This window comes from Grammomys surdaster, unplaced genomic scaffold, assembly GCF_004785775.1.
Source record: "Grammomys surdaster isolate TR1022 unplaced genomic scaffold, NIH_TR_1.0 63, whole genome shotgun sequence".
NCBI classification, from domain to species: Eukaryota; Metazoa; Chordata; class Mammalia; order Rodentia; family Muridae; genus Grammomys; species Grammomys surdaster.
In genome coordinates, this window is record NW_021604565.1 from 2,980,952 (window position 1) to 3,004,178 (window position 23,227).

Sequence of the window (23,227 nt, forward strand, 5' to 3'; positions counted from 1 at the left end):
TGTGATGTATCTCTAATTACAATCAACTGAACAAAGCAGAATTTTGTGGTTATAGATGGTTTACATTTAAGAGTGACTAAAATGTCAAGAGTGTATGTCTTACATAATAAAAGAAATTTGTATTTTTCCTGAAGGTAGTTTTTTTTAAATATATATTCTGATTATAATTTCCTTTCTTCTAACTCTTTCCAAATCGACTCCACCTCCCTACCTGCTTAAGTCTACATTATTTCTGGTGCTCTCTCAATAGGAAACAAACAAGTATCAAAAACAATAAAATAAAATAGAACTTTTTTTAAAAATCTAACAAGTGAATAGAAAGTAAAAAAGCCAAAGAAGAAACCCAAGAAACACAAATACACAGAGAAGCACATAGTTTCAACGCAAAAAAGTCTCATATAGCACAAAACCATAAGCAATAATATATAAACAAGATACCTGTTATGTTAGGGAGAAAAAGATGCCTAGACAAAGAATTATGAGTAACTAAAACAAACAAAAACAAAACAGGAACAGGAACACTGACCTTGGGCGAAAGATAAAAGTTTGATGCTGAACAATTATTTAAGCACAGAAAAAAATATAGCATATTCAGTACCCAAGGCCTGTATATTGAAAAAGAAGAAAGGTTTATGCAGTTAAGAGGTAAATACCTCATAATAATGTTGGTCAAAGAAGTGTTGAGAATAAAATGTACATAAAAAATGTACTCTTTTATTTGGATGTATTTAGACAATATGGTATTTAGCCTACTAAGATAATTTCCACATCCAATTTTTATTAATTATTCATGCAGTTTCTGAAGTATTTCTTTCTCAAATAAAAATGAGACAGATGTTTAAAATTTGGTCTGCCATATTGCCTCACAGAATAAAACAACTAATCAACTTGTATACCATTATCATGCAACATATCCCACTTTTTTAAAATTCAAGATTCTAGACTAAAGAGTGTATTTCTTATTAATAAAAAATCTACCAAGATGAAATCTTAACTTTGTACATCTATGCTCAAAATTAAAGGGCATCTACATTCATAACAGGAATTTAAATAAAGTTCAAAGCACACACATTGTACCTCACACATTAATAGTAGGAGACTTCAACAACCCACTCTCATCAATAGACAGATCATGGAAACAGAAACTAAACACAGTAAAACTAACAGAAGTTATGAACCAAATGGATCTAACAGATATCTATAGAACATTTCATCCTAAAACAAAATTATATAACTTCTTCTCATCACCTCATGCTACCTTCACTAAAATTGACCATATAGTGGTAACAAAACAGACCTCAATAGTTGCAAGAAGATAGAAATAATCCCATGCATCCTATCATATCACCATAGACTAAGGATGGTCTTCAAAAACAACAGAAAGCACACATAGACATGGAAGCTGAACAATACTCCAGTCAGTGATATCTTGGTCAAGAAAGAAATAAAGAAATAAACTAAAGACTTTTTAGAATTTAATGAAAATGAAAGCACAACATATGCAAATTTATGAGACACAATGAAAGCAGTGTTAAGAGAAAAACTCATAGCTCTGAGTGCCTATAAACAGAAATTTGAGAAAGCATACACTAGCAACTTGACAGCACACCTGAAAGCTGTAGAACAAAAAGAAGCAAATACATCCATGAGGAGTAGCTGGCAGGAAATAATCCAACTCAGGGCTCAAATTAAGCAACTAGAAACAAAAAGAACTATATAAAGAATCAACAAAAACAGGAGCTGGGTCTTTGTGAAAATTAACAAGATAGTTAAGCCTTTAGCCACATTAACCAGAGGACAAAGAGACAGTATCCAATTAACAAAATCAGAAAAGAAAATAAGAAATAACAACAGACACTAGGGAAATTTAAAAAAATTCATCAGATCCTACTACAAAAGCTTATACTCAACAGAACTGGAAAATCTGGATGGAATGAACAATTTTCTAGACAGATACCCAGGTACCAAAGTTAAATCAGTATCAGATAAACCAACTAAACAGTCCCATAAACCCCCCAAAATAGAAGTAATCATTAAAAGTTTCCCAACCAAAAACAGCCAAGGACCAGATGGGTTTAGTGCAGAAATCTATCAGCCCTTCAAAGTAGAGCTAATACCAATGTGCTTCAAACTACAAAATACCAGACCACAAAATACAAAAAAAGGAACCCTATACAATTCAGTCTATGAAGCCAAAATTATGCTTAAACCTAAACCACAGAAGAATTAACAAAGAAAGAGAACTTCAGACCAGTTTCACCTATGAATATCAGTGTAAAAGTACTCAATAAATTTCTCGAAAACAAAATCCAAGAACAAATCAAAACAATCATCCATCATGATCAAGTAGGATTTATTCCAGGAATGCAGGGATGGTTCAATATATGAAAATCCACCAATGTAATCCACTATATAAACAAACTCAATGAAGAAAGAACCACATGATCATTTCATTAGATACTGAGAAAGTATTTGACAAAATTCAACACCTCTTCCTGATAAAAGTCCTAGAAAGATCTAGAATTCAAGGCCCATACCTAAACTTAGCAATATACAAAAAGCTAGTAGCCAGCATGAAACTAAATGGACAGAAATTTGAAGGAATTCCAGTAAAATCAGGGACTTGTCAAGGCTGCTCACTCTAGTCCTATCTATTCAATATAGTACTCAAAGGTCTAGCCAGAACAACTAGACAACAAATGGAGGTGAAAGGAATACAAACTGCAAAGTAAGAAATCACAAAATCACTATTTGCAGGTGATATGATAGTATACTTCAGTGACTTCAAACATCCTACCAGAAAACTTCTAAACAAGATAAACAACTTAAGCAAAGTGGCTGGATATAAAATTAACTTAAACAAATCAGTTGCCTTCCTCTACTCAAAGAATAAACAGGCTGAGAAAAAAAATTAGGGAAATGATACCCTTCACAATAGTCACAAATAATATAAAATACCTTGGTGTGACTTTAACAAAGCAAATGAAAGAGCTGTATGACAAGAACTTCATAGAAAACCTCAGAAGATAGAAAGATTTCTAATGCTCCTGGATTGGCATGATTAATATAGTAAAAATGGTCATCTTGCAGAAGGCAATCTACAGATTCAATGCAATCTTCATCAAAATTCCAACTCAATTCTTCATAAAATTAGAAAGAGCAATTTGCAATTAATTTGGAAAAAATGAAACCCAGGATAGTAAAATCTATTATCAATAATAAAAGAACTTCTGAGGGAATCACCATTGCTGATCTCAAGCTGTATTACAGAGCAATAGTGATAAAAACTGCATAGTATTGGTACAGAGACAGGCAGGTAGATCAATGGAATAGCATTGGGAGATGCAGAAATGAACCCACATATCTATGGTCACTTGATCTTTGACAAAGGAGCTAAAACCATCCAGTGGAAAACAGACAGCCTTTTCTTTTTTTTTTTTAAATAATTTATTTATTTTTTCTCAAATCGTAATCCATTCACACAGGGGTTATAAACACAGAAAGGCAGGATGTGGGGAAAGGGATGACACTGGAGTGTGGGTGTTCAGGGGGAATACAGATATCTTTCAGAACCTGGTATCGGCTGGGTGAAGGTTCTGACTCACTTGTCCTTATCTAAGTTGGTATTGTCTGCCAAGGCTACCACCTATTTACAAGGTCTATGACTACTCGGCTGGTAAATTTCCACAAAAGCTGCCTGTTTACAACAGCTTATAGCCACCTGTTTCAATGTTTTTTCACAGAGACCTAAGACTTGGTGTTAGTATACATGTATGACAGGCCTATTGCTGATTTTAGGCCTATGGCTGATTTTAGGTCTTCAGTGTGTAACCAGGGCTGCCCCTGACATCTCCTCCCTTCCCTAAGTATAGAAGGGCTGTGGCGATTCTAATCTTTCGAAGGCAGGGATAGAGGCCTGACCTCCAGTAATTGAAGGGGACCTTGTAATGGCTCAGTCCTCCTGTTGTTGTCCAGTGAGGCATGAGAGCCATACCCATCCCGATCAGACAGCCTTTAAAACAAATGGTGCTGGATCAACTGGAGGTCAGCATGTAGAAGAATGCAGGTTGATCCATTGCTATTTCTTTGTCCTTGTATGGATCACAAGTCAAAGTTTATCAAGGATTCCCACATAAAACCACATAAACTGAAACTAATAGACTAGTAAGTGGGGAATAGCCTCGAACACACAGGCACAAGAAAAAAATGTCCTGAACAGAATACCCAATAGCTTATGCTTTAAGATCAACAATCAACAAAAATGGGACCTCATAGAATTGCAAAATTATGTAAAACAAAGGACACTGTTAATAAGACAAAATGGCAACCAACAGATTGGGAAAAGATCTTTTCCAATCCTATATCCAATAGGTGGCTGATATCCCATATATACAAAGAACTTAAGTTAGACTCCAGAGAACCAAGTAACCATATTAAAAATGATGTACAGAGCTAAGCAAAGAATTCTAGACTGAGGAATGTCGAATGAGGAGTAGCACCTAAAGAAATGTTCAACATCCTAGGTTATCAGAGAAATGCAAATCAAATCAACTCTGAGATTCTACCTCACACCAGTCAGAATGGCTAAGAACAAAAACTTGTTGATATCAGGTGCTGGTGAAGATGTGGAGAAAGAGAAATATTCCTCCATTGTTAGTGGTATTGCAAGCTGGTACAACCACTCTGGAAATTAGTCTGATGGTTCCTCAGAAAATTGGACATAGGTCTACCTGAGGACTCAGCTATACCACTCATGGACACATGCCCAAAAAAATGTTCCAACATATAACAAGGACACATGCTTCACTGTGTTCAGAGAAGCCTTATTTATAATAGCTGGAAAAAACCCAGATGTCCTTGAACAGAGTATTGGATACAGAATATGAGGTACATTTACAATACAAAATACTACTCAGTTATTATAAACAATGAATTCATTAAATTCTTAGGCAAATGGATTGAACTAGAAAATATTTTCCTGAGTTAGATAACCCAGTCACAAAAGAACACATATGATATGCACTCACTGATAAGTTGATATTAGCCCAAAAGCTCGGAATACCCAAGATACAGTTCACAGACCACATGAAGCTCAAGAAGAAGGAAGACCAAAGTGTGGGTGCTTCAGTCCTTCTTAGAAGGGGGAACAAAATACTCACGGGAGGAAATAAGGAGACAAAGTGTGGAGGAGAGACTGAAGGACAGGACATACAGAGACTGCTCATATAGAGAGCTCTCTGATCTGCAGACATCAAACCCAGAACATATTGAGAATGTCAAGATGTACTTGCTGACAGGAGCCTAATATAGTTGTCTCCTAAAAGGCTCTACAAAAGCCTGACAAATATAGAGGTGGATGCTAGCTGCCAACTATTGGACTGAGCACAGGGTCCCCAATGTAGGAGTTAGAGGAAGGACTGAAAGAGCTGAATGGTTTGCAACCCCATAGAAAGTACAAAAATATCAACCAATCAGACACTTTTGAGCTCCCAAGGACTAAACCACCAACCAAAGAATACACATGGGGCTACCCATGGCTTCAGTGGCATATGTAGCAGAGGTTGGCCTTGTCTAACATCAAGGGGAGGAGAGGCTCTTAATCCTTTAAAGGCCCGATGCCATTGTGTTGGGAGCCGCGGCAGGTGCTGGCAAAGTCCGCCATCGCTAGGTGGCGCTGTCAGCCATAATTCTTCCTAGTAAACAAGTAAATTGCGCATGTGCCATGGTAAAAGCCCGCCAAAGTTAAAGCCCATCCCACGGCGTTTGGCGCGCTATGAGTAAGCAGCCAATCAGAGGTGATTACACCGCTCTAGGGTATAAAACTTGCTTTCCCAGGGCTGGGGGTCGGGTGTGTGTGTGTCTTCTCTGTGTCTTCTGTGTGTCTTCTCCGTCTTCTCCGTCTTCTTCCACCATTTTGGTTTTTGGGAATAAACGTGTTTCTACGGAAGGATTCTGGTGTGTGTGTGTGTGTGTGTGTTCTTGCCGGCGAGACACTACACGCGCGCGCGTCACATTTGGTGCCGAGAAACCCGGGAGAATTTACCATCGCCGGCACTGTTTAAGAAGGCCATCCTGGAATGAATCCAGAACCGTAGGACGAGGTGATGTTCTCTGAGAGACAGGTTTTGACTTGATTTAATTCACTTCCCTCCCCAGTTGGCAGGAACCTTAGAGGCTCTCACTATGGTATTAGTAGCGTTATTTTTCTCCCTTCTGGTTCTCGTGGCGGCTCGGGGAGTAGTAGATGGATTACAAGTGAGCATGTCAGAAACAGAGAAGAAATGGAAGCGCTTAAAAATTCAGAAAGGAAAAGGGAAAAAAGACATATTTAAGAAATCAGGCCCCCCCCCGAGGACCTATCCAAGGGGGTGAGAGGTCAGGGAAAGGACGCCCTGGTTAAGAGTAGAAAAGGCGAAAAAGCTCTAGAAAAGAAACCTCTGTATCTGGTAAAGGAGCCGGGGTTTTTACGGCGTGATAGCTCTGAGTCGGAGGGGCTAACTTCCTCCGAGTCAGAGGACTCAGATGAAGAGATAGATGGGGAAGATAGATGCCAGCCGGACAGACGGCCGCCGCCACGAGATCGAGTGCTAGAGCTAGTGACGGTTAATTGGAGGCTGTGTTTGCAAGAAGAGTGGTTTGGGGAAGACAGTCTAGGTGAATGAGATATTGACCCAGTGCCGATTTTGCCTAGGAGGTGATAGCGAAACATAGGTCAAGAGAATTCTAAACAGACATTGCCTGCAGCCTAAAAGCCGCTTCAGGTGGAAAGAGCAGGGTTAAAAAGAATTAGAAAGCAGGGTATTGAAGTGTTAAATTAGCTGCCCGCTACATCTCCAATGAACGAGATGAAAAGTTACATTTTAAATATGAGAGAGAGAGAAAGAGTTTTAAAAAATACAGGTGCCCTCTCTCTGAGCTGTGTCAACAAAAAGAATGAAAAGGCTATTTCAGAGTTCATCTAGAAGCAGAGAATTCGGGAGATGTCCTGAAATTCTCTGTAGTTCTTAGAGGTCCTTTTTTGTTGTTTGTCCTTGGCGCGCCAATGTCCACGTGTTTGTGTTTGCCTTTTGTTTCGTTGTCTAAATGTTCTGTGTTTGTTACGTGTTCAAAAAGAAAGATCGTTAAAACTGCTTGATCCAACCTTTGGGAGCTAAAAAAGGTCTTTTCAGGAATTGAGGTTGACATAAGCTGCTTTTAAAAGAGACCAGCAGCATTTTGGGTTTTATAAGGAAGCTAAGAGTTCTTTTGTCTTAGAAAAATCTCTGACAAGGTGCTTTTCTCTTGAAATTACAGCTAGAAAGACAAGAAATTTTGTTTGATCTAAAAATAAGATATGTAGCCATTTCATTGTTGTTTCGGATTGGTTTTAAAAGTATAAAAATGTTCTACATGTCTTGGTCATAGACTATTGGCTTAAATTATTGGGTGTGATTAGAAATTTACAACTTTGGTAACGAAAAGTGACGTAAAACTAACTCAGTGTTAGAGTCACTCAGAAACCAGGTGTATAAAGAGTAAGATTTTAAAACAGTATCTCTTCAATGAGATTAAAAGCTGCTTCATGTATTTATATGTAAAAATTGACAGCAAAACTTTGTAACATAGGGGTAGTCTACTTGGTGTTGATTTTAGAAAAAGTAGATTGTTTAAATTGGTTTTGCTTTTGCTTCTCAAAATTAATAGTTATACGCTAATGTTACAAAAGAAATTTAAAAATTTAATTAAACTGCCAGTATTCCATTGGCTACAGTTGGCAGTTGTAATCTTGAGTTTAAAAATTTTTCGATTCACCCATGTGATAGAAGGGGGGGGGACAGCAGGTAGAGTTAAATATAAATATTTATAAAAAGTTGTGATACAATGCTGGCCTGCTAGAGATTTAGAACATTTACATTTAAATTAAGACATACAGACTGGGATCTTAACGTGCTTGTAAGACAAGGTCAGTGTGATATTAATCAGGTTGAACTGCCCACACAGCCCTCAGACCATACAAGCAAAGACAGACTTAGATACTTGTCTTTGCAATGAAATTGCACCCTCATACAATCAGGGTCTGGCCATAACTGCACAGAGCCATAGAGATGGGGAGTGTTTTAAATGTGGAAATTTAGATAGTTTTAAAGTGACTGTCCCAGGAACAGAGGCTTAAACAACAGTCAGGTGACCAAGGTTACCTGACACACCTGTCCTTGGTACAGAAAAGAAATTAATAATTAAAAGAAAAAGGGTTTTAAAAGATTGATAGATACTGGGGCTATTTAACAATTATTAGAGGACAAGATTGCCTTCAGCTTGACTTTATCTGATACTTCACTCAGCTAAAAAGAGTTGGTTATTCATTTAATCCAAAAACCCTAGAGCTGGGCTGTGGTGGCACATGCCTTTAATCCCAGCACTTGGGAGGCAGAGACAGACGGATTTCTGAGTTCAAGGCCAGCCTGGTCTACAGAGTGAGTTCCAAGACAGCCAGGGCTACACAGAGAAAGTTCAAATTTAAGATTTATAAAACTAATGGGGCACTACAGCCTGACTTGCCTACTCCAGCTGCCATTCAAGTAAATGCATATAAAATTATTATAGATTTAAAAGATTGTTCAATACAGTTCCTTTACCTCCTGGTAAAGGTGAGAGGTTTGCATTAAGTGAAATTGCTTGTGATTTTTGAGAGCCCATGAAGCCATTCATTAAAAAAGCTTGTCTCAAAGAATAATTAATGGCCTTAAAAAATTTGTTGTTGCTTTAATACAAAAGGTTAAAGCGTTTAAATCTCTCAGTATATATTATTCGTTGTATATTTTATTGGCTGATCTCTCTAAAAGAGTTTTTCTACAAGCCCCTGCTCTAGTACAATGAGCTTTAAGATTTTAGACTACTTGTTGCTCCAGAAAAGTGATTCTCAAAAGTTGTTAACAGATATTAATTGGCTAAAACCTCATCTTCAGCTTACCATAAAAGAACATAAACCTATGTTGGATATACTCAAGGGAAATACAAGTCCTAATTCCCCTTGACAATTAACTGATGAGGAGTAGATAAACACCTTTTACCCTCAATATTTTAGAGCCTGATAGGCCAAAAGAGATGGTCAAATAAAAGGACATCTTGACCGGACAATGAAAAGGTCCAGATTCTATTTTAATAAAAGCCAGGGGAGCGGTCTGTGTGTTCCCACAGGAAGAAGACAACCCGTTTTGGCTACCAGAGCAGCTGACGCGGCGACTCGCGATACTGGAAGGTGACACCCAGACAGACCCTCCAGGCTCTGATGACAGCCCTTGTACTGATCCAAGGGATACAGGTTCCTAGTATTTTTGTTTATTTTATCAAATTCCACCTTTAAGAATTGTACCAATAAAACCTGCTAGATGTCCCAGTGTTAAAATTCTAAAAGATTCACTCACGCTATGGTTGCCAGAGTCACGCGATGGGTTCCCATCCCCGTGGAGACTCCTTCCACTTTGTCATTATTTAGACAAAAAAGAGATTTTGGCATAACTGCAGCCATAGTGGCGACGATATTAGTTAGTGCCATTACCGCCACTGCCACTGAGATTGCTATGTCAACTTCTGCTCAGGTGGGCACTACCCCCAATTGTCAGCCACGGTGACAGAGACTGTTAACCTTCAAACCTCCGCCAGTACCCAACTAAAAGGCGGGCTAATGATCCTTAATCAACGCCTTGATTTAGTGAGAGAGAGATTAGATATCCTCTTTCAGTTAGCCCAATTGAGATGTGAGAGAAAACTGGGTACACTCTACATCACCAGTGTACAGTATAAAAACTTTACTCGTGTAACTAATCTGTCCAGAGAATTGTTTCAGTATCTTGCAGGAGGTTGGTTGGAAAACTTCAGTGAGACACTCAGAAAATTGAGAGCAGCTGTGGTGAACGTTGGCTCGACGCGCGTGGATCTGTCCCTGACTGAGGGACTGTCCCCCTGGAATTCTTCAGCTTTCTTCTTTTCTTTTCTTTTTCTTCCCTTTTTTAAGTGGGTGGGAGTAGGCCTGTTTGGTATGCCCTATGTTGCGGACTAGTATTCATCTTTTGGTTGGTTTGCAAACTCAGAGCTCAACAAAATTTTGACAAGGCTATTTTTACACAGGCGCTTCCAAAGTACTAGGGGCTTCCCCTGCAGTGTGGTTATCACTGCCTCAATTATAGCAGTCTCCCCCCCACGAGTGGTGGTGCTAAATGTTAGGCCATCAGCGTTGCACCCCAGAAGATTTGCCCATTACACTGGGTCAGTGAGGAGTCTTGGCCTGGTTGATCCTTGTCTGTGTAGCTGTGGTACCTGAATTTTGAGACAAACAGCCCTTGCACCCCTAGGAGATGACTCCATTGCACAGGGATGGGTGTTTGCATCTCTTTCTGTTCCCCTTAGCCCTTGCACCCAGAGGACTTGTTTCCATTGCACCTGGTAGGGTAAGGGAGACTGTCTTAAACTGTTGGTTCTTGAACGCTTATTCCCCCAAGATGGAATTTGCTCGATCGGCCTTGAGTTTGAGTCATAACCGGTACCACACTAGACAGGCCAAGAACAGCCAGATAGACAGCTCCATCTTTTTGCCTCTAGGACAGCTGCCATTGGTCCCAATGATGGGAATTAGGCTGACGCCACATGCCAGATTTACACCGTGAAGACAACTGAGGAATTGATGACAAGCCAACCCCATGACGGGATTAGCGAGTGGCAATGACCCAGGCACGGGTATATCCCTCGTAGCCTAAGACAGGGTGGCTTGCTTTTCCTTGGTGTTAGCCCTATTGGTGCTGGGCATAGAAAAATGTCAGCTAGCCTAATACACGGGACATTGACCAGTGCCTGTTTAACAAAACAAAAAAGAAATAGCCAGTAGACAGATTCCTCAGCCGCTGCACCCAAGGGCTTCTGGTAAGACACCCTGTAAAGCCTCAAACATTTGAGCACCACCCTCTAAGAGACTCAGACCCGCCGTGAGACCCCCAAATATGGGAGTTACGTAACCTTCCCAGGGACCTCTACCACCCTCTGTTTTAAAACAAAAAAGGGGCAGATGTTGGGAGCCGCGGCAGGTGCTGGCAAAGTCCGCCATCGCTAGGTGGCGCTGTCAGCCATAATTCTTCCTAGTAAACAAGTAAATTGCGCATGTGCCATGGTAAAAGCCCGCCAAAGTTAAAGCCCATCCCACGGCGTTTGGCGCGCTATGAGTAAGCAGCCAATCAGAGGTGATTAAACCGCTCTAGGGTATAAAACTTGCTTTCCCAGGGCTGGGGGTCGGGTGTGTGTGTGTCTTCTCTGTGTCTTCTGTGTGTCTTCTCCGTCTTCTCCGTCTTCTTCCACCATTTTGGTTTTTGGGAATAAACGTGTTTCTACGGAAGGATTCTGGTGTGTGTGTGTGTGTGTGTGTTCTTGCCGGAGAGACACTACACGCGCGCGCGTCACACCATTGTGTGGGGGAATGCCAGTGTGAGGAAGTGGGAGTAAGGTGATGGATGAGTGAGCACCCTCATAGAAGCAGGAGGAAGCGGAATGGGATAGGGGATTTCTGGGGTGGGGGGGGGAGATCCAGGAAAGGGGACATTTGCAATGTAAATAAGTGAAATATAAAAAAAGTCTTATGTTATAAAAACAACCTTAGTTATAAAATTGGTTGTGAGCCTAGCCTGTAAAAGCTGACACAACCTACTACCCAAGGCATGCTTAATTTTTAATCTTCTTAGCAGATACATGGAAATTTCATGAACTAATTTTTTTGTTTAATAAAATATTATAGAAATACGTATGTCTATCTTACAACAGTATAAATGCACTGTCTTTCTTAAAACGTGATTACCTATGCCAGGCTGTTGTGCACATCTTTAATTCTAGTTTACAAGAAGCAGAGCCTTTGCTATCCTGTTTGGATCTCAGGTCACCCTGGCCTTAAGGGGGGGGGGTTGTAAACTAACTAACCAGAGTGACAGATTAGTAACTTGTATCAAGAAAAACAAAGACAAAAACAAAACAACATTGTCATCTTTGAAACATAACTTTATTCCGTTGTAGTTTTATTTAAACTCATACTTGTCAGAGTTCATTTAATTTTGTCTCTTATAAAGTTTTATTGATCTGATGTGTATCAGGAAATATGGAGGATGATAAAGATAAACTCAGTCTCTAGTTTTGATGAATATATAAAATTATAAACTTTACTACAGAAGCAACGTATTGGCCAGTTGTCTAGACACCATTACAGCAAAGTTTTATTGGATCTTAATTTTTGGTACCATCTGGCCTTGAGAAGTCATTACTGTGTAAGATTATTGCTGCATCCTTTATGCCATTATGCTTACAGAGGAGAACATTACTCTAGGTGACTCTGACCAGTGCGGTCCTTGCCTTTATTTTATATTATACCACTTGTGGAGCTTAGGTAGAGCTTTAATTTCTACATCATATATATGATTTGTCTCCTCCTTCTCTTAGGAAAGGTAGTTAATGTTACCATTATGGCCATTGTAAGATCCAATTCACAAAGTTCAGTGAGAGGACAAAATCTAGTCTGCCCTTAGGTCTGACTCGTTTTGTAACCAAAGGACACTGCTAAGTCATAAAATGCACGTTAACTGAGCTGTACTGGCATTTATTTCCTGAAATGCCAACAGTTTTCTTTATCTTGAAGATTTTTGAATATCGAGTAAGACATCCTGTATTACTATCATGCATTTATAAAGCACACTTTTGACAATTTCTCATGTTGGCTCTATAACCTAAACATATGAAAGATAAAACTTGATAGAATTGAGAATATTCTAATTCTAATTAAGTTAATATATTATAGTATACTATAGTATATACAGTATATTATAGTATAGAGTATATTATATTATTATTATAGTCTCATTCTAATTAAATATCACTTTAGAATCTTGTTAAGTATTTCAATTTTAGAAGATACAAGGTTTTGTCACATATCTGTAAGAATTTCTAAAAGAGTGGCACAAAATATCATGTTACTGGCTGTTTGAAATCTAAATGATTACATAAGCCTTTGTCAGTATATTTAATGTCAGAAGAAATAGATTGACATATGTCCACTAGTTTTCAGGAGAGCCTAGTACCTGACAGTTTACATTTATAAACACCACAAAATTTCTATACCAAGACATGCAGAAAACAAAGTATATAAACATCAAACATTGAGTTTATAGATACTGAAATGTGATATATTAATTTGAAAATAAAGTGATCATTTTTCTGTTTTCAATCAGTCAGAAATCTCTTGATGAATTACAAATGCATTTAAAATGCTTACTTCTACTTACTTTCCCACAAGTGGATGAGTCTGTTTGAAGATGATCATATGAGTATCAAGTGCGCATAAATTATTTCCTATTTCAACAGCAGTTATCCAGTGAATCAAAGCTACTGTCAAGATTCACTTCTCGGTAAGTATCATTAACTAGAAAATGAATTATTAATATTTAAAAAGGCACATTAGGAACACCCAGCACTCCTTCAAATAGGATAAATGATAATTTTCTAAAATGACAAAAAGAGTCAATCTGACATTTAGAACATATCTGGTCTCCTTGTAAAAGAGTTCTTTACAAATTGAGAAAGTAAACTCCATTTTCATGTCTTTACTTATCAGTCTAAATAAACATTTTTTTCAGACTAATGAGTATTTTCAGTATATCACATGGAATTGCCTTCCCAGTTAACAAAATAAGGACAAGTGATGAATATATTTTTATCTAAAGATGACCCAAATAAATTTGGTGTTTATGCTATTTTACATATTTTAACATTCTGAAAATAAGTTATGGCATGCTTTTTTCAATTGCTTTTATTGTTGTTTCCAAGTATTTTATTTCAAACTTTGTCACAGTAAATTCATTTCACACATCAGCACAGTACTGCAGTCATATAAAATTCATAGTGATAATTGCACGACATTCTATAAAAACATAAAAGAACTGAAACTGAAATACAAATTAAATTTTTAGTAACCTAGTATCTCAGGTGAGATACAGTTATAGTTAAAAACAGAAAACACGTTTTCTTCATTACTAATAAACACAAAGTAATTGTTTTGCATCTAAAATGTTATTCATTGGCAAATACAAATGATTATGAAGAATTATTGTTTAGTAAGCTACTGGGTTCTGTTTTCATTTATAAAATTAGTCTAAGGATATTTGATAACATTTGTGATTTATTTCTCTTGAAAATATACTGTTTTCTTACATGGAAATTTGATAATTTGATGCTTCAAATGACATGATTAAGACCATTAGACCTCTTTAGATATTATTTTAGCTCTATCCCTCAGACTATTTGTGTTCCTAAGTGGTAAGGGTTTTTTTGTTATTTTTGAGGAAATTTTGTTTACAAGTCACAGTTCTGATGGGAAATATAGCCTTTTAAAGTGTAATGGAGCTAATATAAATATTTTAGAAATTATAGCTTAAGTATTTGGAATAAATGTTTGAAAAGTAAATGAAAGATTAGATAAGCCATTAACCAGTATTCATGCATCAATTATGTGAAAGAGAGAGTTGGAACTTTAGAAATTCATTGTGCCTATTCCTGTAACAAAATATTTCCTGTGAAACTGAAATGCATGGAGATAGATACACACAGATAGACTCACAGAAACATACACATAAAGAGAAACAACAGAGAAGCAGAGACATACAGAGAAAAACACACATAGACAAACATGCACAGTGACACATACACAGACACACTCGGACTTACAGAGATATACCAAAAAACAGACACACAAACAGAAATATACAGAGACATACAGAAAGAAACACACACACACACACACGGATGAACAGTTATAGACATGTAGACACATTTATATACACATACACAAAACACACAACATAACATACGAAAACACACACATGAGAAAGCAACATTTACAGAGTCAGCAAGAAAGAGATAAATCCAAAGCTCAGCTCTCTACTGAACTTTTGAAAAGAACATGTTTTGAGATGGAGTTCAAATAACAGGGGCAAATCTATGGGTTAGCAGTAGTTCTCAATTGTTCTCATGATGCAACCTTTTAATACAGTTTCTATTTGGTTTTTGTCACCCCGAACCATAAAATTATTTTGTTACTACTTTATAACAGTAACTTTGCTAGTTATGAATCATATGTAAACATCTGATGTGCAGGAAATCTGATATGTGATCTCCAGAGAGTTTGTGATGCACTGACTGAGAACTATTGGCTTAAAGGAAAAATGGAACTTTGTTGTCCTGTAGCCAATTTGAAGTTTCTGCTCACTGTATTTTCATATTTTACCCTGAATACATCTAAGGCTAATGGGCTGCCTAGTTTTATGTCAACTTGACAAAAGCCAGAGTCATTTGAGAGGAAGGAAGCTCGGTTTAGAAAATGTGTCCATCAGGTGGGGAGATGATGGAGGGAGAGTACTAGGATACAAATAGAATCTGGGTTGGGGGGCACTGCTGGGATTAGCTACATAGCCCGTGCAATGGAGACTTCCAGAAACATATGAAGGTGACCCTAGGTAATGGAGACATTGGTCCTGAAGTGGCCATCCTCTGTAACCAGGGAAATCTTCCACTGAAGGGACTAGGATATCAACCCAATCACAAAATGTCAAGCTAAAATTTATCCTACTTACAATATGTGCTAGGGTAAAGGTGGCAAAGAAATTTTGGGAGTGGCCAACTAGTGACTGGTCCAGCTTGAGACCAACACCATGACCCTTGAGTTCTACCCTTGACCCTCCCTGGATTGCCAGAACTCAGAGGATGGTTAACACAGAGACTGAGGATAGAACTGAACCTGTCACAAAAGTTAATGAAGTGATGCCTAATGATATTCTGCTATACTCATAAATTAGTGCCTAGTCCAGGGAAACTTATCATCAGGGAAACTTCATAAACAACTTATGGAAACAGATGCAGAGACCTGTCAACCAGGGAGCCTTCATAGCTCGCTGCACATAAATGGGTGTTATACAGCTTTTTTTTGTTGTTTTTTTTTTGTTTTTTGTTTTTTTTTAAGGATTCTGAACACTGGGAGCATGGGCAGTCTCTGACTGTTGCCTGATTTGGGACCCTTTTTTCCCAGCCTTAATAAAAGAGAAAGTACCTTATCTTAAAGCAACTGATATGCTATAACTTGTTGATATAACTTGTTGAGGCCTGCTCTCTTCTGCAAGAGAAATGGAGAAGGAGTAGATGGGGGCTGAGGTATGAGAGGAGGAGATGGGAGGAGAGGAGGGAGCGAGAACTGCATTCAAGATCTAAGATACAAAGATAGATGATAGATAGATGATAGATAGATAGATAGATAGATAGATAGATAGATGAATAGATAGATAGATAGATAGGTAGATAGATGAATAGATAGATAGAAGACAGATAGATAGATCGATAGATGAATAGATAGAAGATAGATAGATAGATAGATAGATAGATAGATAGATGATAGACATGACTACTGTAGGCAAGCCTATAAAGCATTTTTTTTTAATTAGTGGTTGGTGAAAGAAGAACCAGCACATTGCTTGTGGTAACATCCTGGACTAGTATTCCTGGGTATAATAAGACAGCAGACTGCAAAAACCATAAAGAGCATGCTAATAGGCAGCAGTCCTTCATGGTCTCTGCATTAGCTTTTGCCTTCAGGTTCATGCTCGGTTTGAATTTCCATTTCAGCCCCTGTCAATGGACTGTGATTCAGAAAATGTAATCTACATTAACTCTTTCCTCCTAAACCCCAGTCCCCGAACCTCCAAAAAAACCCCAAAAAACAACAAAAACAAAAACAAAAACAAAAAAACATAAGGAAGTCAGAATGGACCAGGTAACAACCAGGACATTGAAATAAGGTACCCAATTAGTGTATTCAGCACTAGAGATACATCTGGGGTTATTCTGAGAGATGTCCCTGACCTGCACATCCACCTGATCTATGTGTTAGAGCAGGGTATTTCTCTTAATGAGAAGAATCAGCTGTCACGAAGCTCTCTGTTGGGTTGGCAACAGAGGACAAAAGATTTCACTTTGTAATATTATGGCTTGGCAGTACAAGCTTCTCCTTCAGCTCTCCTTTGCATATTTTACACAAATTCCATTCTTTACTGATCTATTCCAAGTTTATAGAAAAATTTTCTATTTTGAAAACTATAGTTATAGTAACTGATTAAGCTGACATAGAATCTTTTAGAGAGTAAAGAATCCTACTTTCTTAAGTTATGAGTTACTAATAGTTACCAAACATATGTTGGTATCAGGAATTTGTGTTTGAAAGGATATCTTGATTATTTGAATCTATAGTGTGTTGTGAAATACTCAAAATGTACTTTAAAAGAAAATATATTTGCAATATTCTATATTCAAATTTTAATTCTTTTTTGGTCAATAGATCTTTTAAATTGCAAAGCTATGTACTTTTCTGCCAACATCTAATATTTCCAACATCTAATATCCACACTTTCTTTATATATTCTGTATATCATCATAATTTAAAGCTTCTTCAGTATGACCTTGTGAATGAATCGAGTGTATTTTTTTCTTTTCTTTTATTGGATATTTTCTTTATTTACATTTCAAATGTAATTACCTTTCCAAGTTTCCTCTCTGGAAAACCCTATCCCATCCCGCTGCCCCTGCTTCTGTGAGGGTGTTCCCCAGCATTCCCCTACACTGGGGCATCAAGCCTTCCCAGGACCAAGGGTCTCTCTTCCCATTCACGTCCAACAAGGCCATCCTCTGCTACATATGTGGCTGGAACCATGAGTCATTCCATGTGTACTCTTTGGTTGGTAGTTTTGTCCTTGGGAGATCTAGGGAGTGAGGGCTCTGTTTGATTGATATTATTGTTCTTCTTATAATAACTGAAAGAGCTGAAGGGGTTTGCAATCCCATAGGAAGAATAACAATATCAACCAACTGAGTGTACTTTTAAAAGTCTATTATCAGAAATATTTGAAACTTTTAGTAAGTTAGCAGCTTTTCCTTTTCCTTAATTATTTTTTAACTTGAATGTAAAACTAACATGAGCATGCTCAAGTGAGTTTATGGTATGACAGTGAAAATTTAAGACCATTTAAGAACTGGCTTCATTTGTACTGGTGTAAACTGAACGTTAGGTCCTGAGCCTAAGAACAGCTCGCCCTGTTGATGAGAATGATCAAACACTGACATTGGATGTTCCTGAGCTATGGAGAAGATAAGTATAAAGATCTGAACATCATTGTTTATTCAGAACAATTGGGTTTTTCACAATTGTAATGGGTAAGTTTTAATATGTTTAAAATCATGATTTCAGTTGTCTTATCTAAAATTAGTGAGAAAATTGTTTTTTTACATTGTCATTATGAAACGAAAATGTTGATGTATATAAAAATTTTCAAGCACATTTTCAATATGAAAAGGTGATGTCTTATTAGTTGAAGACATAATTGATAATAACATGAAAAGTATATTAAACTCCACATCCTTATAAGTCCAGCAACCAGTAAATTCTATGTAAATAGAATTTAAAGATCTATATAACCATTATAATTTGAAATTTTATATCTTAAGTGCAAGACTCAGTTCTCAAAATATGTATGCTTATGATAACCTATTTTCAGGATGTAGAAAATTTTCCCATGCTTTTGCTAAAATTTTTCCTTTACAATAGTAGAAATGCCAGTTGCTAAACACAGCGCAAGCTCCTTTACTGTTTGGATGTAAGGTAAATTCTCTACAAATAACTTGGTGTGAAAAAATGGAGCCTCTCTTGCAACCACTCTGAACAGGCAATGGAGGTTAATAGCATAAGTGGGAAATCATGATCTTCTCTTGGACCGTTGATATGATTTGGTAAGAATAACTCGTTTGTTGCTGTTATTACCCCTGAGGAGTTATAACCTCAGTCTCATTAAAAAAAGAAGTATCAGAAAAGTCATAAACAAGAGCATTTGATAAAGTATCTGCCTAATTATCAAAGATGGTCATCAAAGAAGGGAAAATGTGAAATGTTCTCAATCAATAGCAGATCAAGAGAAACATGTTCACTAGATGTAAAATATCTTGGATGAAATGTTTTTAATGAATAAATGTCAAAAATACTGTACCATCTGAATAAGAATGTACCCAGTATAGTTAACCTTAAAGTGATGAACTAATTGTGGAAACATACTATTTATATTAATATAAATGATGATGATCATAACTTTGATGGTTATAAAGGGAATTTGTCTGAACAATTATTGAAACTATATTCTAAATCAAATTTTCTAAATAATTAAAATTTATTAAGTAATTTCAGGTAAAACAGTCAATGGAAAACTGACTCCTACAAAGACTCTCAAAGGCATATGTTCTACATGGGTACCAGGAACATTCTTATTCTGCAGTTAGCCCTTTCTTTGAGTAGCATCTATGAATAAATAGTATGATTCAGAAAGAGTACAACATTTAAGGAGATCTAACATTTAAAAAAAAAATCTCTCATCATGCCTTTCATCAGATAGGAAATCCAGTGGCAGATTCTAGAAGTGTAAGAATGTTGCCAGTGCAATTCTGAGGAATTGGGTGACATCTGAGTAGGAGAAGCACCTGTGCTAATACACACAGCAGTGCACAGATTGTGCAAAGCAGTGAGGAAGCAATTGTGCTCCAGGGAAGAGTGACACTATGTAGCACACTCAATGCTGTGCTATTGTCAAAAATATCTATTCTATGGATAAAATATAATAGAATTTATAGCATCTTTGTATTAAATAAATCAAGTACACTGATGATCATTGATATTTAAGATATCTTCCCAAACTTCTGAACTAACAACAGGGTGTAGTTAAAAATTTGTGAGGACCATAGCTTTATCAAGCTTATGCTGGCTGTGTGGGCAGATGTCCCATGTGCTGTGGATGCTACTGTGTAATTGGACTATGCACCAGGGGGACTTGGAGTCAGAATGTCATGATGAGTTCTAAATACTTGCATCTCAGGGAAAAGGTACTTTTCATGTTTATTACACTGTCTCACTTTGTGGATAATTTAATATTCAAGCTCTGGAATCCTAAACAGCTCAGCACAGCTGGTGCGGAGTCTTGCTATTTCTTGCTTTTCCTCTTCTCTGTCCAGTTTTAGTAATTGGAAGTCTAGCAACGGCATGGTAAATGGATAAAATTATTCAAGGAATCCATGTATTTGGCAATCCTCAATGAGATGCTTAAATCACTTTTCTTGAATTGTAGGCCACAGTGTTATCTTAATGAATGCTGGAGTTTAGGCCAATTCATTGCATGTTTGTCTCTGCAATTATGAGACAACAGGTCAATGAAACTGTTCAGTTCCTGTGTTTATGGATTGAATTATTCAGGTAAACTTTTATTTAGTCATATGAAAAGTGTCTCTTCTCTTCTTCTGAACAGCTACACGTTTCAAATAATAATTTTCTATTTGGGACATTAAAAGGAACAACAAATTAAGTCAAATTGTGCCTTTTGTATCTTGACTTCTAAACCTCAGAAATATGTTTTACCATGTTTGACTCATATGAACACAATGTCTACACAGCCTCATCCTCAATTCTGAGTTTCAAAACATGTTTTTGCATTTATATTATTCAGTGACTGACTTGGCTTGACTTTATGTCATAATTCTACCTTAATTTTTATAACTAAGTATTAAAACTCACACTTACTAAACACAGCCTTATCTCCAAAAATAAAGCATGTTTGATAAATGAGAAGGTTTTATATTAGTGACATGATTTAAGGTAAATATAACATATTTCTATGCATTTTTTATTATGAAATAAAGATATCTGCTAGGAAACATCTCAATTGCCTAAGTTCTCACATTTTAATAACTGACACTGTTTTAATCAGAATTTGTATATGAATACCAGGACATAAGTATATTTTCTTGTACACAGAAGTAATATACAGTTTAGACAGTCACTGTGGGGCTTATTTTAATTAAATTGTGGGCAAATAGATTGTTTTGAGAGTGGGGCACATTCTATGTTGCCCTCATTCTAAAAATTAACTGCCCTCTCTGATAGCAATTACAATAGGTGAAGAAGAAAGAGTAAGAGATATTCATGCATGGGATTCGTCCAAATGAAATTTTAGATGAGAAAGATCTGGTGAATTAAATTCCTTCTTCAATTGCTGTTCAGGTCAGCAAAAACAGACTTAGAGATACATTGTAAATTTTGTTATCACTCTGAGTCATTTCATATATAGAGTTGTATTTTATCTGTATAGAGTCTATACACCACGCCAAGGTAACTCAGTTTCAATGATATATTTACAGTTCACTGGCCGTTCATTTCCATGTAAATAGGCTGGATCTTGTCAACCTATTTACTTTCTGTTTTTTTTTTAATCAATCATTCCATTTGTTTACATCTCAAATGATATCCCACTTGCTTTTCCCCCTCTACAAACTCCCTATTCCACATCTGCCCTCTCCTCATCCCACATCTGCCATCTCCTCCCTCCCCTTTGCCTCTATGAGGGTGCTCCCTTACACACCCACTCTGTCTTGCCACACCACTCAAGCATCCCCCTACCCTTCAGTATAAAATCTCCACAGGACCAAGGGCTTCCTCTCCCATTGATGTCAGACAAGGTCATCCACTGCTACATACGTATCTGGAGCCATGGATTCCTCCCTGTACACTCTTTGGTTGGTCTAGTCCCTGTGAACACTGGTGGTCTGGCCAGCCTATGTTGTCATCCTATGGGGTTATAATCCCCTTCTGCTCCTCTAGTCCTTCCACTAGGTCCTCCACCAAGGTCCTCAAGCTCATTTTGATGGTTGGCTCCAAGCATCAACATCTGCATTGGTCAGTTCCTGACAGAACCTCCCAAGGTACAGCCACACCAGGTTCCTTTCAGCAAGTGCCTCTTGGAATCAGCAACATTGTTGGGATTTAGTGTCTGCAGACAGGATGGATCCCCATGTAGGGCAGTCCCCAGATGGCCCTTCCTTCAGTGTCAGCTCCATTTTTGTCCCTGTTCTTCCTCAATAGGACAAAATGGCAGCCCCCATACTGGGAAAAGATATTTATCAACCCTACATCTGATAGAGGACTAATAACTCAAAATATACAAAGAATTCAAGAAGGTAGACTCCAGAGAATCAAATAACCCTATTAAAAATGGAGTACAGAACTAAACAGAGAATTCTCAACTGAGAAATCTCAAATGGCTGAGAAGTACTTAAAGAAATGTTCAACATCCTTAGTCACCAGGAAAATGCAAATCAAAATGACACTGAGATTCTACCTCACACCAATCAAAACGGCTAAGATCAAAAATGAAAGTGACAGAAGACACTGGCTACTGATGCAATTCCTCCATTGCTGGTGGGATTGAAATCTGGTATAACCCCTCGGGAAATCAGTCTGACAGTTCCTCAAATAATTGGACATAGTACTACCTAAGGACCCAGCTATACCATAACTGGGCTTATACTCAGAAGATGCTCTAACATATAATAAGGACACATGTGCCACTCTGTTTATATCAGCCTTATTTATAATGGTGAGAAGCTGGGAACAATCGAGATGTCCCTCAACAAAAGAATGGATAGAGAAAATGTGGTACATTTACACAATGGAGTACTACTCAGCTATTAAAAAAAATGGCTTCATGAAATTTGCAGGCAAATGAATGGAACTAGAAAATATCATACTGAGTGAAGTAACTCATACACAAAAAACACACATGTACTTATTGATAAGTAGATATTTGCCCAAAAGCTCACAATGTCGATGATACAACCCATAGACCATATGCAGTTTAGGAGGAAGGAAGATCAGCGTGTGGATACTTCAGTCCCGCATTGAGAGGAAAACAGGAAGATCACGGGAGGTAGTGTGGGGGTGGGGGAACCTGGGATGGAGAGAGGAAGGAGAAGAAATAAGGGGGCAATATCATGTATTGGAGGGGACTTTACAGAGGAACAGAGGGTCAGGAAGTGGAATAATAATATGTAGCAGTGGGAGATGAGGAACTGGTGATAGCCATTGGAGGATCCCAGAAGCCAGGGACACAAGAGACTCCCAGGACCCAACCATGACTAAATAATCCAAAACGCACAGCAAAGCAGAGATAGAACCTGTAGAGACCACCTCCAGTACATAAGGACAGCTCCTGGTCAAGGGATGGAGCCACGCACCCTTCTCAAAGTTTAGAACTCTCACTTTAAATTTTCAACACTAATATATTTGCTCACTGACCAAAACTATTATATATATATA